At 44.9% G+C, this 15,735-nt stretch overlaps 1 protein-coding gene across 4 annotated transcripts in view; it reads left to right on the forward strand.

Annotated features, from left to right (window-relative positions):
- The first annotated feature begins 6,653 nt into the window (after positions 1–6,653).
- The window catches only part of LOC310695984 (G protein-activated inward rectifier potassium channel 4-like), a 165,095-nt gene continuing 156,013 nt past the window's right edge, over positions 6,654–15,735 (forward strand). For 2 of the 4 annotated variants that reach the window (XR_014520378.1, XM_083481031.1), the window contains exon 1: positions 12,178–12,346. The gene's annotated coding sequence lies outside the window, so the exon portion shown is untranslated. Of the gene's footprint in view, positions 6,703–7,140; positions 7,309–12,177; positions 12,347–15,735 lie in introns of those variants that run through there. The other 2 variants (XM_083481029.1, XM_083481030.1) reach the window with 2 other exon arrangements.

Below are 15,735 nucleotides of genomic sequence, written 5' to 3' on the forward strand. Positions count from 1 at the left end.
TGTCCCGTGAGAAGTTCCAAACCATAGCTGGCAACAGTAGAAGATCAACATCTACCAACGAGCCCTTGGGCTGAGGAAATGTGTCTTTAAAATGAGCTTTGAAAAGTTCTCTTGAGTGGTGCTTGAGCTTCTTTTCCCCATTGCAGAGGGTGGAGTATTCGTCATTTCTCAGATTCCCCCCAAAAAACCTGGCCATTCTCCAGATACTGAGTAAATACACAAAGCTCAGAGAAAACAGCTGTGTATAGATTGTGATTCTACTTAAGGATCCAAGAGACCACTCAGGGATCAGAGGTGACCAGCCCAGTTTGCTCAAGGAGCAGCTTACGAAGGTCGCTTGCTGGATAACTTTTGCAATCGGTGTAATGCACATGCCACCTGTCTTTTCAAGTAGCTTCTCGGGACCTGTGCACTAGTTAATAAATGGAAAGGTTGTTGGAAACAGTCCGTTCAAGGTGGGAGCAATCAACTGCAACCTTCCCTGCTTCTGTGTGGGACTGTGTACGCACACAGTGAACTCCTTTTAAGTTTATAAACTGCTAACTTTTTTTTTAATGAGGAGGGAACTAAATATAGAATAATCTTGCTTCCTGGGTTGCAATATCGGTTCTTCTGCATGCTATTAGCCAAATGCTGACAAAACCGCAATCCAATAATCAGTCAACTCATCTCCTAAACCAGCCTTCCACAGCCAGGTCCTCTACATGTCTTGGACTGCGTGGGGTGCTGGCTGGGGTTGATGGGAGCTTTTCCTTAATATAGACAGAGCCCTCCAAGGTTAGGGAAGGCTACCCTAAGCAAGCACATTCCAGCCTCCAAACGTCTTTGGGGTGCATTCAGCCACCCTATATGATTTCCCCATCTGTTTCTCCACGTGTGGATTTGTCTAGCATTGAGATTTATCATGTTTATTTGTCCTGTCTCTTCTTACTCGTCTGCCTACTTTATTGTCAAGTAAAGTACAGTGGTGCCTCGCAAGACGAAATTAATCCACTCCGCGAGTCTCTTTGTCTAGCGGTTTTTTCGTCTTGCGAAGCAACCCTATTAGCGGCTTAGCGGCTATTAAAGGCTTAGCGGCTATTAAAGGATTAGCGGATTAGCGGCTAAAAGGCTATTAGCGGCTTAGAAAAGGGGGGGGGAAGCGGGAAAAAATCGGAACTCTTGCAAGACATTTTTGTCTTGCAAAGCAAGTCCATAGGGAAAATTGTCTTGCGAAGCAGCTCAAAAACGGAAAACCCTTTCGTCTAGCAGGTTTTCCGTCTTGCGAGGCATTCGTCTTGTGGGGCACCACTGTACAAGCAGTCAATGCTGATAAATTTCCACATCTTCCAAAAGCTTCACTTTGGCCTGGACTTAGCACTGAAACATGGGCTGTGTCTTCAGAGCTCAGCCCTAAGATGTGTATGTACGTAATAAGAACAGGGAACCTCTAAACATGTAGGAACATCCTTCTTTGTGAAGCCAGGGGTGTGGATTTGATGATCCTCCTGGTTCCTTTCCAACTCTACAATTCTTTGATTCTAGGATGAAGTTACCTACTGACTCTGAGGCTGAGGTCTTCCTATAAATCTGCTTTTTACAAATCAAACTCTTGCATTTTTTTATTATGATGTTTTAATTTGTCGGAAGCTGCCCAGAGTGGCTGGGGGAACCCAGTAAGATGGGTGGCATATAAACAAATTGTTGTTGTTGTTGTTGTTGTTATTTCAGGTGACAGCCTTGCCTTTCCCCACTCGTGTTGTAGTTGCTGCAGAAGTGTTAGTTATTTTAAGCAAAGTATACAGCTGGAGTGATCAGCTAGCAATTCCAGTGAAATCTACCAAAGAGCTCCTCTCCCATTGCAACATATACACACTCTCGTGAATTTAGAAGTGGTGCTCAAGAAATTCACAGGAACAAAAATTTTATTTTACTGAACTGAGACCTAAAGATGCAATAGACTGCAAAGTCTGTTTTAAAACATCCAGATCGGATTCCCTGTGGTTGTGCTGTGCTGCCCGGGGCTGATTGGAGTGGTAGTCCAAACAGGTGGAGACCAGTAGGTGCGGAAGGCTAACTTGAAAGAACATGGCTTCATCAACTTTATGCCAAGATGCATCTTCAAAGGGGACATACCGTTCCAGTTTTAAAACAAGATAAAGTTCATTTTGCTTAAAACAGCCATTGCAAAGTATGCCAACAGGGTAGGCACTTAGCAGATCATTTTGGACTCACAGCTGTCCATGGAGGCACAGGTCAATTCTGTGTCCAGGGCAGCTGTCTACCAGGTCCATCTGGTACGCAGGGTGAGACCCTACCTGCCCGCAGACTGTCTTGCCAGAGTGGTGCATGCTCTGGTTATCTCTCGTTTGGACTACTGCAAATACGCTCTATGTGAGGCTACCTTTGAAGGTGACCCAGAAACTACAACTAATCCAGAATGCGGCAGCTAGACTGATGACTGGGAGCGGCCACCAAGACCACATAACACCGGTCTTGAAAGACCTACATTGGCTCCCAGTATGTTTCTGAGTACAATTCAAAGTGTTGGTCTGACCTTTAAAGCCCTAAACGGCCTCGGTCCAGTATACCTGAAGGAGTGTCTCCATCTCCATCGTTCTGCCCAGACACTGAGGTCCAGTGCCAAGGGCCTTCTGGCGGTTCCCTCGCTGTAAGAAGCCAAGTTACAGGGAACCAGGCAGAGGGCCTTCTCGGTAGTGGCACCCACCCTGTGGAACACCCTCCCATCAGATGTCAAGGAAACAAACAACTATCTGACTTTTAGAAGACAGCTGAAGGTAGCCTTGTTTAGGGAAGCTTTTAATGTTTGACACACTATTGTATTTTAATATTTTGTTGGAAGCCTCCCAGAGTGGCTGGGGAAACCAAGCCAGATGGGTGAGGTATAAATATATTATTATTATTATTATTAATAATAATAATTATGACCACATCAGCAAGGCTGGGGTGTGTGTGTCTTTTCATCTGGATAGCACAGGATCTCCATACACACTGCTTAACTTCACACCCAGAGATGCACTCCATTGTCTCTTGAGAATAAAAGTAGCAAAGTTTGTTCTCAGACTCTGGAACTCCCTCCCTAGAGAAGTTCAATTGGCTTCCTCCTTGTTGTCCTTCTGATGGCAGATGAAGACTTCCTTGTCCCAACAGACTTTGTGGAACTGACTGCTTTTAATGAAAGGGTTTGGTGCCATACTGTTTTTATTGTAATGTTTTAATTGTTTCTGTGTGTTTCATCCCCCCTTTTTTGTTACCAAAAACATCTACTCAAAAGTTACAATACATCTTTATCCACTGCCACCATTGTATTAAATTATTGATTTTTAAAAATCTTTTGGCTGTTCTTATTTTTATCTTTAAGCCACTTTGACTCCCTGTTGGGGGAAAGACAGGGTACAGTGGTACCTCGCGTTAAGTACCGTATTTTTTGCAACATAACACTCACTTTTTTCCTCCTAAAAAGTAAGGGGAAATGTCTGTGAATGTTATGGAGGGAATGCCTATGGGTGGCATGCCTACGGATTTTCCTCCTCTAAGAACTACGTGCGTGTTATGGTCGGGTGCATGTTATAGAGCGAAAAATACGGTACTTAATTCGTTCCGGAGGTCCGTTCTTAACCTGAATATGTTCTTAACCTGAAGCACCACTTTAGCTAATGGGGCCTCCTGCTGCCACTGCGCCGCCACTGCATGATTTCTGTTCTCATCCTGAAGCAAAGTTCTTAACCCGAGGTAATATTTCTGGGTTAGCGGAGGCTGTAACCTGAAGCATATGTAACCGTAAGCATATGTAATCCAAGGTACCACTGTATAAATAAATATAGAATAATGTTAAGAATGATGCTCTAATGTCAGAAGAGGAGAGCAACATAATGCAAGACCTCAAGGGGAAATATTTGTACAGGAATGAACACCTTAGGACTTTTAGATTAAAGCCAATACTTTGAATTGCACCCAGAAACATACTGAATGGGATACACAAAAGCGGAAATGTTTTAAGTACCAGTGATCTATTTATTGTCAGCATGGTGGGTCCTGGTTTGAGGATCTCCACGACCCTTTCCTTGCATCAATACATGTGCCATGCATGCAGATTAGGAAAAGAGGGAGACTGCATTTATCCCTGAAACCACAAATGCAAATTGCAGTTGAAGCAGATGCCTCTAGACATCGTTTACCTGAACTCTGGCAGTAAGCAACTAAGTGATTAAAACCTTCCATATGTATTAATAATCCTCGAGCCGTTTACAACACTGGCTAAGTAGTTATTTATAACCAACAGGTTAACCATTGCTATTTTTAACCCGCCCCCCTCCCTGTGTGACTGGAGACAGGTTTAAATGTAGTCTGCAGATTTTCCTGGCTTTTATCCTCTCCCTGTCTCTGGACTTAGAATATTTCATAGACCACAAAGCGATTTACGATTCACTTAGTACCATCGTGGCCTCAGAGCTGGGTTGAGAATTTTTCCGTCCCGCTGCAGTGAAAGGGTGTCCCTTTCAGTCTCTACATAGAAGACAAGATGGTTTCTTGCAGGAAGAGTTTAGTGTTGTACCATTCTGTGCATCACTGCAGGGCTGTGGTGGTCATAGATGAGGTTCTCAAAAACCTTCTCTAACCACAGAGTTTACACTGGGCAAATGGCACCCTCTTAAAGACGTTTCATGAGGAATGGGATTGTTTTCAGTCTACCAGGCAAGTTTTATTCTGAGGGTGATAATTGCTGTAGGAATAGGAAGGGCAAAACTTACTGGAAAAATAAGAAATCAAGATAACGAACTTTTAATAAAAGAATGGAAATGGTTTATTGAATATTTACAAACAAACTGTAAACAGATAAGAACATTGGCAGGATTGTTGTAATAACCTGCAGTTTTATTAGAGTATACATTTAAAGTAGATGAATAAATGGTTAAGTTAATTTGCAATAAGCAGGAAATATAAAAAATAAATTTAAGGAACTGCAGAAAGAGGCAGAAGGAAGTTGAGTTTCGGAATGTTAAAATGATTGTAAAATTATTGAAATGTATAAAATTGAAAAACATAAAAATTATTTTTTAAAAAAATAATTCCTACAGGAAATCCACTGATTTTGCGATGCACAGCTCTTTGTTGTTCTGGCATCCTATTGACCAATCTTATTGACCAAAAAGGAGGGTGCCACCCCCCCACACCATTTCCAGGGTACAGTATTCCTCTTCTACGAGATGCTGATAGAGTTGACTGCCTCCCCCCCCCTCACTTTACTCTTGCACTGTATCTAGGGTTGCCAAATTACAAAAAGTGTAAATCCGGACACAGAAGTTGAGCTTTTGTTTTATGGCAAAGTTGTTGAGCTTTTTGTGCAAAATCTCCACACAAAAATGAAGTTCTTTTAGCTAATTTTTGGGAAATTTGCTAAAAAAACAACTTCCGATATGGTCTGCCATACACCTGGGTTTTCCTGGCCATTTATAACCAATACTCAATAATTACGCCCAGACGCTATTTTTGATGGACGAATCCCAGCTATGGCAGACCTAATGTAGACAGTTATGGCCCAAGACATTTTGATGACTGAGGAACAGGTCTGGGTGATATCTGGTTTTCAACATTGTGATATATCACCAGCTAAACACTGTGATATATCAATATATAATGATACATTTTATTTAAGTTGGCACCCCTGCCCCTACCAGTCAAGACCCTGGCTCCCCTCCAAAATTTAATTTTTTTATACCTGATATTTTGGAAATTAATTCTTTTACCTGGGGCGAAGGGGGTGCTGATCTGAGTGGAAAGCTCAGTTCAGTTCTCCTGACCTCTTACTTCCTCTTCCCCAGAATGCTTTAGGCTCTGTTTGGGGGTGCTTTCCCTGCTCTGGTTTGTTTGAGGGCGAGTTGCCTGCTGTGGTGTAGTGGTTAAGAGCGGTAGTCACGTAATCTGGGGAACCGGGTTCGCATCTCCGCTCCTCCACATGCAGCTGCTGGGTGACCTTGGGCCAGTCACACTTCTCTGAAGTCCCTCAGCCCCACTCGCCTCACAGAGTGTTTGTTGTGGGGGAGGAAGGGAAAGGAGATTGTTAGCCGCTGTGAGACTCCTGAAGGGGAGTGAAAGGCGGGATATCAAATCCAAACTCTTCTTCTTCTTCTTCTTTTCCTTTCGTTTGAGGAATGTTGGGCTTTTGAGAGGGTATTTTGCCTATTTGGGGTGGGGAACTGTTGCTTGCTTTCTGGCCTGTTGTTTTGTGTTGTTTTGTTTTGTTTTTTGAGGGGGAAAGAGGTGCAGATGTTTTACCTGTCTTTTGACAGGGCTGGTTCTGAGCATCACTCATTTTGGTCCTGTGAAGTAGCTATTCTGTGGAGCCCATGACGCTTTTTTCCATTTCCAAATCTGCCCCATACACCAATCAAGGTGGGGACCCCTAATGTCTCCTAACATCATTCCTCAGGCATTCAGCACCCAACTCCTTTTGAGGGCCACCACTGAATGCCTTCTCTCGGCCAGCCCTCTCCTTTCTCTTCCACTTGCCTTCTCCGTGAGCACATCTCCTCCTATCTCCTTCATAAGCAGGCGTAAATATAGACTCTTAATCTCTCCTCTCGGTAGGTGTCATTCAGGCCTTTTTCTAGGTGCGGAAAGCGAAACTCGGGCCGTTGGGGTAGACAGGTTCTGTCCTGGTTCTCTGGAGGAGCAGAAATCCAGACACCTTTCCTCACTCAGGTCAGGAATTGTGTCTTACTCTCCCCTTTAAATTATCATCGCTTTCTCATTCTAGTTGACGGTTAGCATTTCAGTCTGTCCCACACAACGCATGGAAGAGCTTGGAAGTTTAGAGCAGATGCCGGCAGATGTGCATGTGGGGAGGGGGGCAGGGGGCAACATGGACCCACCATGTGCCTCAGTCTCCAAGAGATTAACCCTGTGGGGCCTGGAGTCTCCCAGCCAGCATCTCTCCTCCTTGCCCAGGCCTCTCTGATTAAATCATCTTGAGGTAATTCTGCGTGTCATTGAGACAGATTAACGGGTGACCTTCTTCTCCCAGAACAGGATTGGAAGGCTGCCGCCTGGCTCTCTCCATCTCCCCCACCAGCTCTGAACGCACAAACTGGGGAAGAAAAAAGGGGGTTTTTTGATTGGCTTTTTTTTTGCCTCTTCCAGAATGGATGGGAACGCGTTGGGGAGTGCAATGACCCCGGAGATGAAGACCTAGCAAGGGGCTCTAGATTAACAATCCGGTAGGAGCGACAGCAGAAAGGACGGGAATTTGCTGTGCCTTTGGGGCTCGCTGGATCCGGCCCCCGCAGCACACTCCGCTGGAGAGATGAGGTAGGTGTACTGCTTGCCACCAACCCTGAATGCCGAGGGGCTGGAATGGGATGGTGGTTGGGTCTCTTGCTTTCGCTGAAGTCAACCGGGGGAAACTCTTGGAGGAAAGCGACAGTTCTACAGTGGATAAGTGAATGTATAGTATATATGGCTTCCCCACCCACCCCCAATACCTTTGATTCTCCCCAAAAGTTGGCTATATAGGCAGACATAGCTATATGATCACGTTCTTTCTTCTCCCAATGAAGAGGGGTTCCCCCAGTCTCCTTTCCTGTCTATAAGTGGACTGGTAATTCAATGTATGTGTCCCTCAGAATTTAGCATGGCAGCTGACTCCTTTCTTGGGTGTTGTTTAGGATGGGGGTGATGGGGTGGTGCCCCCCATCCCAGTGTTTCAGACCACATCCTATTTCCTTGCGGCTACCTATATCTTATAATAGGTGTACCGATATATCCTGGTTCATAGCTAAACATCTTTAAATCCGATGCTATTTTGCAATGCGATTTTACATTTATCTTAAAGGAAGCTCCCTTGAGGCTGTCTGTGGATCTTACCTTTCCCCATCACACACACAACTCTGCTTTAGTGGGATCACTGCCTGGTGGTTTACAGAAATGCCCCCCTCCCAATCCCAGCTCATGAATCCAGAAAGGAAAAGGAAATTATCCTGTGAGCACACTTAACTACTTGAAGGCCCTCCTGGATGACTTTTTTTAAAAAAATCTGTCTTTGTGCAAGTAGGAAGCCATTTAATGTCCCCACTGACATTTCACAGATGAAAACTGGAACATTCTTGGGTACTGCTTGTAACAGGCCTCTGCTTTCCCCAGGCGTCATTGCCCGAGGTCCTGTACATTCTTCCACTGCCCACTGTTGCTTGCTGCCCATTAACCTGACCGTAGCAGTTGACTTAAAATAATAATTAAGCTTGCTGTCCTATGCACACTTACACACAAGTAAATTCCACCAAGCCTACTGAGACTTAGTTGCCAATAAATACAGATGGAATTGCTCTGTGAGAGTGTTTTGGTAGGATATTTGGGTTGGATTCACACACACACACTTAGTTCCTGTAGGGAGTAAACCCCATTGAACTTAAGGGGAGATAGGCTGTGATCCATTACCCACTTGCCTTAAACTAAGCATCACTGAATACAGTGGGACTTGCTTCTGAGTAAACATGCCCAGGACTGTGCTGCTGTTTCCAACTAAATACGCCTACAGGGTTTTGCTAGAGAATTCTCATATTTGTTGGAGAGTAGGTGTTACGCAAAACACAGCCAGTATTTGCTACCCAGGTGCAGGCAGTGAAGGGGCAAATGGTCGTGGGGATTTTTGCATCCACACATGTGTGTGATTGGTGCACATTTTTTTTACTCACTAGGTATATACTCCTCTTTACCTCCAAGGGGTTTCGTGCCCTCCTCCTGTTTTATCTTCATGGCAGAACTCTCAGAAAGGTAAAGCTAAGAGAAGGTCCGAGTGGGGATTCCAGCTGGTGTTTTTGTGACCCTGGTCTGACACTCTCACCACCCCACTGCTGGCATTCAGATACCTCCCATCTGATGTAGTAAAACAATAGGTGCAGGAGATATTTGAAACCCGAAGAATTCTAGCGCGTGCATCTTTGTGCCCGCTAACAGAATAGAGCAGCTTTCAAAATGGCAAAAAAATAGGGGAAGGGTTTTGTCAGGAACAGGGATTGGCAATGTCCCTGAAAAATGGGCTAGTTGGGTGCATGGGATATAGCAAGTGGCTTGCATTTTGCCAGGTCAAAGAGAGCAGGCAGGAGTTGGGGACGACCTGAAATGCTGTCAGGAGTGGGAAGGAACTATTTCTGCTTTCTGCCTGCATTTTCCTAGGCCAGCCTTTCCCAGTCTAGTCCCCTCCAGCTCTGGCTGGGCTGATAGAGTTGGTAGTCCAAAACCTTGGGTGGGCACCGGCTTGGAAACTCATCCTGGTTGTTTCTTGCAGCACCTGATTCCCTTGTGAACACCTTGATTCTTTCCCTGATCGGGCCCACCGTCTCTTGTTAGGCATTGTCTTTACAAAACTGCCTGGAAGCAGTTGGATGAATTTCCAACCAGCTTTTGCAAGCCATTCCCAATCCCTGCTGCATAGATGACGATTTGGAGGGAGGGATCCAGAGTGGGGTGGGTCTTGGAATCTTGTATCATTTCCGGGAAGTGAGACCAAAGGCATCTGTCAATTTCGGTTCCTCACTGTTCCTCATTTTTTCAGGCTTTTCTTTGATTCTCCACATCAGCTTGCAATTGTTAATATTATTCTTATTTAAAAAGCCATTCTGGAAATTCACCAGCATTTTAGTGCCAAGTTCTTCCAGTGTATGGTTGTCTCAAAAGTTGAGCTGTGCAACTCATTCTGTTGGTGCAAGGATTTCCACTTTCCCAAAGGAACTTTCTCTCCTCCTTTTCCCCACCATGCTCCCCCTAAATCTGCTCTAAAGGTCCCCCCCAACTCTCTGGAGCAGATGGGGGGGTGCTGATGGAGACAGGTAAGGGGGAAATCCCACTGCACGAGTGGAAGTCTTTGTTTTATCACTGACACTTTAGTTGGATACCACTTAACTGTTTTGGTATGCAATTTTGCCTAATATACACATGTCTGCAACACAATTTTCCCAGTATAATGCATTTTTGCACCGTTTTCACGAATATGTGCATTTTTATGCAAACCCTAAATGCATTTTTATACACAAAGCTTGGCTAGAAAGCTGCATTGCAAAATTCATTGAAGTGCAGATTTTGATGAATTTTGGTTCATGAATTGTTGCTCATTCTCACAGTGAATATCAGAGAGCAGCAGAGACCTGTTGCCTTCAAACTCTCCTTGCTGGGTTCCTAGAGGCCTATGGTAGTGTGTAGGAGGCTGGGCTAGATGGACCTGTGTTCTCATCCAGCTTCAGGTCTCTTCTGATAGTCACATATTGTGTGTGATGCAGACCAGCCTTCTGCAACCTTATGCCCTCCAGATGTTTTGGACTTCAGCGCCTATCATCCCTGACTATGATTGCTGTGCTGGCTGGGGCTGATAGGAGTTATAGGCCAATATATATGGAGGGCACTGAATTGGGGAAGGCTGGTTTAGACCAAGGGTGAACAAACAGTGGCCTAACTGAAGTCATCTGCTGGGCCTCCCAAGACTCGCTCTTGAGAGTCAAATTCTGAACCAGGCTGTCCTCTGTTTAGATCTAGCCACTGCCATTTGCCAAGTAGCCCTAAATAAGTCACTTGTTTGTGGCCTCAATTGGGCACCTATGTTATGGTCATAACAGCATTGATGCAATAGGGGTGTCATCTGCCAAGAGATAGTCTCTGGACCTTCCAAAGTGCTGTGTAGAATGAAATACTATAACTACCGCCATTGCATTCCTTCAAAAGATGCAACTTCATGGAGGCAAAAAGGAAACAGTTTGGCTCCTTGGGAAGATAGGGTGGCAATCTTTATTTATACCCCCATGGTTCTTCTCCTCCTCATTTAATCCCCAGAACCTGTGAGGTAGGTAGGACCAGTCACTGTCTCTCAGCCTAAGGTCACCCAGTGAGTTTTATTGCCGAACCTTGGCCTCCCAGGTCCCAGCCCAGCCTGGTACTATCACTACACTGCTTCTTCTGACTACTTGGGGCAAGGAGGGGGAAGAACTTGGAATCTGCCTGCCAGAATGACACCATCATTCTGAAGTGCAGGCACTCCTCCATAGGCATGATCCTTCTAAGACTGTACAACAAAAAATGGTTTGGTTTGATTTTGAAAGCTGATTTATCAGTGTAGGTATTATGGCACAAATAGAGCCCTCCAGATGTTGCCCAAGCTCAACTGCCACCACCCCCAGCCAACATGGCCACAGTGATCAGGGATGATGATGGGAGAGTCTCACAGTATCTGAAGGGCCTCAAGGTTCCCATCCTTGGATTATGACTTCAAAACCAATTCAGCTTTTAAAAAACCCATATCCCTGCTCCCCTCCTGCTCTGCTCAGTGTCCAGCCTGATGAAGAGTTCTGGTGGACCTAGAAACTTACTTGCTGTTTTGTGACATTTTGGATCGTCATAATCATGGTTTCCTAAACCTGGGTCTCCAGTTAGGTTTGGACTACTGTTCCCATCACCCCTGACCACTGGTCCTGCTAGCTAGGCATCATGGGAGTCCAAAAACAGCTGGAGACCCAAGTTTGGGAAACCCTGGTCATAATAAATGGATTTTCAAAAGAGAAAAATGCCAGGTTTTAGGGGAAGAGACACTGATCAGTTGTAGGGCATCTGCTGTGCACACAGAAGGTCCCAGGTTCAATGCCTGGCATATCCAGGTTGGACTGGTAGTACCCTCTGGCAGTGTGGACACAACTGAACTAGGTGGACCAATAGTCTCCCCTCTGTATAAGGCAGCTTCTTACGTTACCACAGTATGCAAGACTAAGGGAAACCACCTCTCTCCCTCCGCTTAGGTTTTGATGGGTTTCTCTCTGAGAAACTTCATTCACCTGGTCTGCAGAAGGTTGGCAAATATCCCCCCCAGGTGACAGGGGCACCACCGTCATCCCTCTTGCTCCACTGCAGCACGGGATACAAGCACTGCTTGTGTTGCCAATCAGGGTTTCTCCCCGCGGTGTTGCCTGCCAGCTCTCTCACCGCTGAAGGATTTCCAGGAACTTGGCATTTCATAATATGTGCGCCAGCGAGGATTACAGCAAGAACGGCTAGGAACACCACAAATCCGATTGGTGCAGAGTAGCTGGGTTTCCCTTCTCCCTCCTCCTCCTCCTCCTCCTCCTCCTCCTCCTCCTCCTGGGTTTGAAACATAACCCCGACTCAATATGTTCATAAGGAGGAGGTGGTGGGTCAATTGGCAATCTTTGCCAGGAGTGTTCGCCTTTCTTGTTTTGGAGGGGCTATGCATGCATGAGCAGCCTAGGCACATGGTATATTTTGTGAGTGGTGAGAGGGGGGGGGGAATCCTTCCTCCATCGACTTCTGTCTGGACCTTGTGAGCCACTGAGATCTGCAAAAGGCAGACGGGGTAAGCTAAGTCAGACATACACAGCCTGTGTGCAGAGATAGGCTTTTTATCAGTGGTGGCCGGTGATCAGTAAAACTGGTGGGGCAGAAGGCAGGGAGACCAGCTGTCTTTGGGGCCTGAGCTAATGACTGGCAAAGCCACCCCTTGATTGGTTGCCAGTGTGTTTAGAGTGCTGGACTAGGACCTGGGAGACTGGAGTTCAAATCCCCACTTAGCCACAAGGCTCACATTGGGGGACTTTAGATCAATCACTGTCTGCCTCAGCCTAAGCTACCTCATATGCTATTTAACACTTTCATGAAACCACTGGGAGAAGTTGTCCGGAGTTTTGAGGTTTCCAGTATGCTGACGACACCCAGATTTATTTCTCCTTTCCACCTGAATCCAAGGAAGGTGTCTCTGTCTGTCAGTGTCTGTGCCTCCTCCACAAGAGGTCCAGAGGGTGGCAACATGAGAACGGGCCTTTTCTGCCGCAGTTCCCCATTTGTGGAGTGCTCTCCCCAGGGAGTTTTGTCTGGCACCTTCGTTATACAATGGTACCTCAGGTTACATACGCTTCAGGTTACAGACTCCGCTAACCCAGAAATAGTACCTCAGGTTAAGAACTTTGCTTCAGGATGAGAACAGAAATCGTGCACTGGTGGTGCGGCAGCAGCAGGAGGCCCCATTAGCTAAAGTGGTGCTTCAGGTTAAGAACAGTTTCAGGTTAAGTACGGACCTCCGAAACGAATTAAGTACTTAACCTGAGGTACCACTGTACATCTTTAGGTGCCAGGCGAAAATATTCCTTTTCAACCAGGCTTTGGCTAACATCCTATTGTAGCATCCTGCTTGTGGTTAACGCTTAGCTGGAATGAAATATTCAACGCAGCAACAGAGAAATTAAAAAATAATTTATTTGTCAGACAAATAAATAAGAGGCACAGTGGTATATGGTTACCAAGCTCTGGCCTGGCCTCCTGCCATTATGGCCAGCACTTATATTTCCTTAATCCAGCCCCCTTTGCTCCTCCTATGGCTGCCTCTGTCCCATCAGCCTGGTTGAAATTCCTATTGGCTGATTGGTATAACCAATCACAAAAATACACTCATATCCTACTGTCCTTATAAGGAACACAAAGAGCTATATATAAATGACAAATAAGTAATAATATATCTTACATGGAATCTTAATTACCAGCTCACCTCTTGCCCTCCTTGCCCTACTGCCTTCTAAAACAAATGGTTAATCTTAAATTTTTATCTTAAACATATGTCAAGGATCTTGAGTTTCACATCAATATTGAAAGATCTCCTTCATTTGAAGGTTTCTAAACAAATATCTGACAACTTATATATCAGAATTGCTCGGTTGGCGTCTCATTTCTGGCAGGGGGCTGGACTCAATGGCCCCTGTGGTCTATTCCAACTCTAGGACTCTATGATTCTATGAAATAAGAATCTAACATCTAAATTTGTTACTTTCTAAATCCTTTGCATAGTTACATTTAAGCCAGCATATTTAATACACAACACAGGTAGCTTCTTTAAAGAATAAAGCCTTTGTAAAGAAGAAAAAGAACTCAGTAAAAAGGAACACAGTAAAAAACCGTTTTAAAAGAAGCCTGTTCCCCTGTTCATACTCCCCCCCTTCTCCAGCCAGTTGCTTGTCTCTTCCAAGTGCTCTTGACCTTTTGTCCTGTGACTCAAGTTTAAGGCACATGGTTTTATTTTACTGTTTACTCATTCCTAATTATATTTATCTCTGCCTTTGTTATCTTCTGTAACATGTAGGGTCAATGTCCTGCTCTTTAACCTGTAATTCCAGCTTTTACAACTTTGAGAAACTTGTCTCCTGCTACTGCTATAAATCAGGGAGGCCCTTGTTCAGGAGAGCAGGAAGATAAACAACTGCCAAAGTACTTAGCCAGCTGGTTTCTGCATGGCATGAAACTTTTGAAAGTCTAAGCCCATTTACCTGATCACGATATAAGCCAATATATGCCTTGATTAAAAATGCAGTCTATATTCAGATGCCACAATCCCCCCTTTCAAGCTCAAGGACCTTGCTACCAAGCGTCCTTGATAGCTTGATCTTCCTGAGTTAAAGCTTTGTATAGGGCCATGATATGAGGTAGAGTTTCATTTGAAATCATCTTGCTAATTGTACTTCTAAAACATGAAATGATACATGGCATCATACATAAAACCATCACTACTGTCAAGAAAAACAAGCAAGACAATAATATCCCTTTGACATGTGCTATACTCTCCATCTTTGTGGCCAACACACGGATTACCTCACCATTATCAGAAATGTTAAAGCAACAGGCATTCCCTGTCAAGTTCAAGACTCCACACAGGCCTCCCTGCCTGGCAAGTACATAATCCATTCCCATTTTCAGCTGCAAAATGGGGCTCTACTTTCATCCAACTGTTGTGCAATAAGTCTCAAACTCTGGGCCGTTGCATTGGTTACAAGTTCCACTACTGCTTGCAATCGAATTATTCTGTTTAGATTATAAATAGGATCCCGTGCCCCTTGTATGAGCTCACCAGGATTCCAGGAGGCAGGATTATAATAGGCTATAATGCGCCCTGGCGGCCAATCATCAGTACCGCTCCGACTTTGGGTACTTCCTCCTGCTATATGAGAAATATCAGCGTTTCTTCGTGTACGCTTGGCCAAATTTAGTGGGCATAATTCACATTGGTGGTAATACCCATCCCAGGAAACACGTCCCACTCCATTTGGAAGGGAGTTTCTTGTATGCCCATTCTCCACATATCCACCACAACCATCGGGTCTGAGGTTTTTGGTATGTGGAGTGCATAAGGCGAAATATCACAAGAGGTAGAGAGTTCACAGTGCAGTATGTTAGATTGCCTTTCTCTGTCACAGTTATGTTCCATACCACTTTCCATGCATGAATAAAAGGAGGTGCACAGGGCAAGGTATTCCGAGTTCGATAGGTAGTATCGTGTGCCCAGGTATTCTTAATATAATCCCAAGTATAGTGGCAATGAGAAGAGCCTACCATGGGAGAATCAGCTGCATCTGATGATTTATGTACACAGAATTCCCCTTGTACAGGTATAACTCGTAATGGTTTAGTTGAGTTCCATCCGGGGAAATTCTGTACTTCTGTTTGGTGTGGCATTTCGCTTACCATACCAATGGCATTTAATGGTATTGGTAATAGTGATAGCATAAATATTAGTCCCAATATAATTCCCCCAGTGACAGGAATGGGGAACCACCAAGACCAAAACATATATCCCAAGGATCCCCAATGTGTAATATCTCTGATAATTGTTCCACAAGGGGGCAGTCAATCAATTGTATAAGAGAATCTTCCCTTTCACAGCCGCTGGTTCAGACGCTCCTCAAGCTTCAGGCGTGCGCAGGT

The sequence above is a fragment of the Podarcis liolepis genome (genome assembly GCF_965112155.1).
Source record: "Podarcis liolepis genome assembly, chromosome: 16".
In the NCBI taxonomy this organism is placed as follows: domain Eukaryota; kingdom Metazoa; phylum Chordata; class Lepidosauria; order Squamata; family Lacertidae; genus Podarcis; species Podarcis liolepis.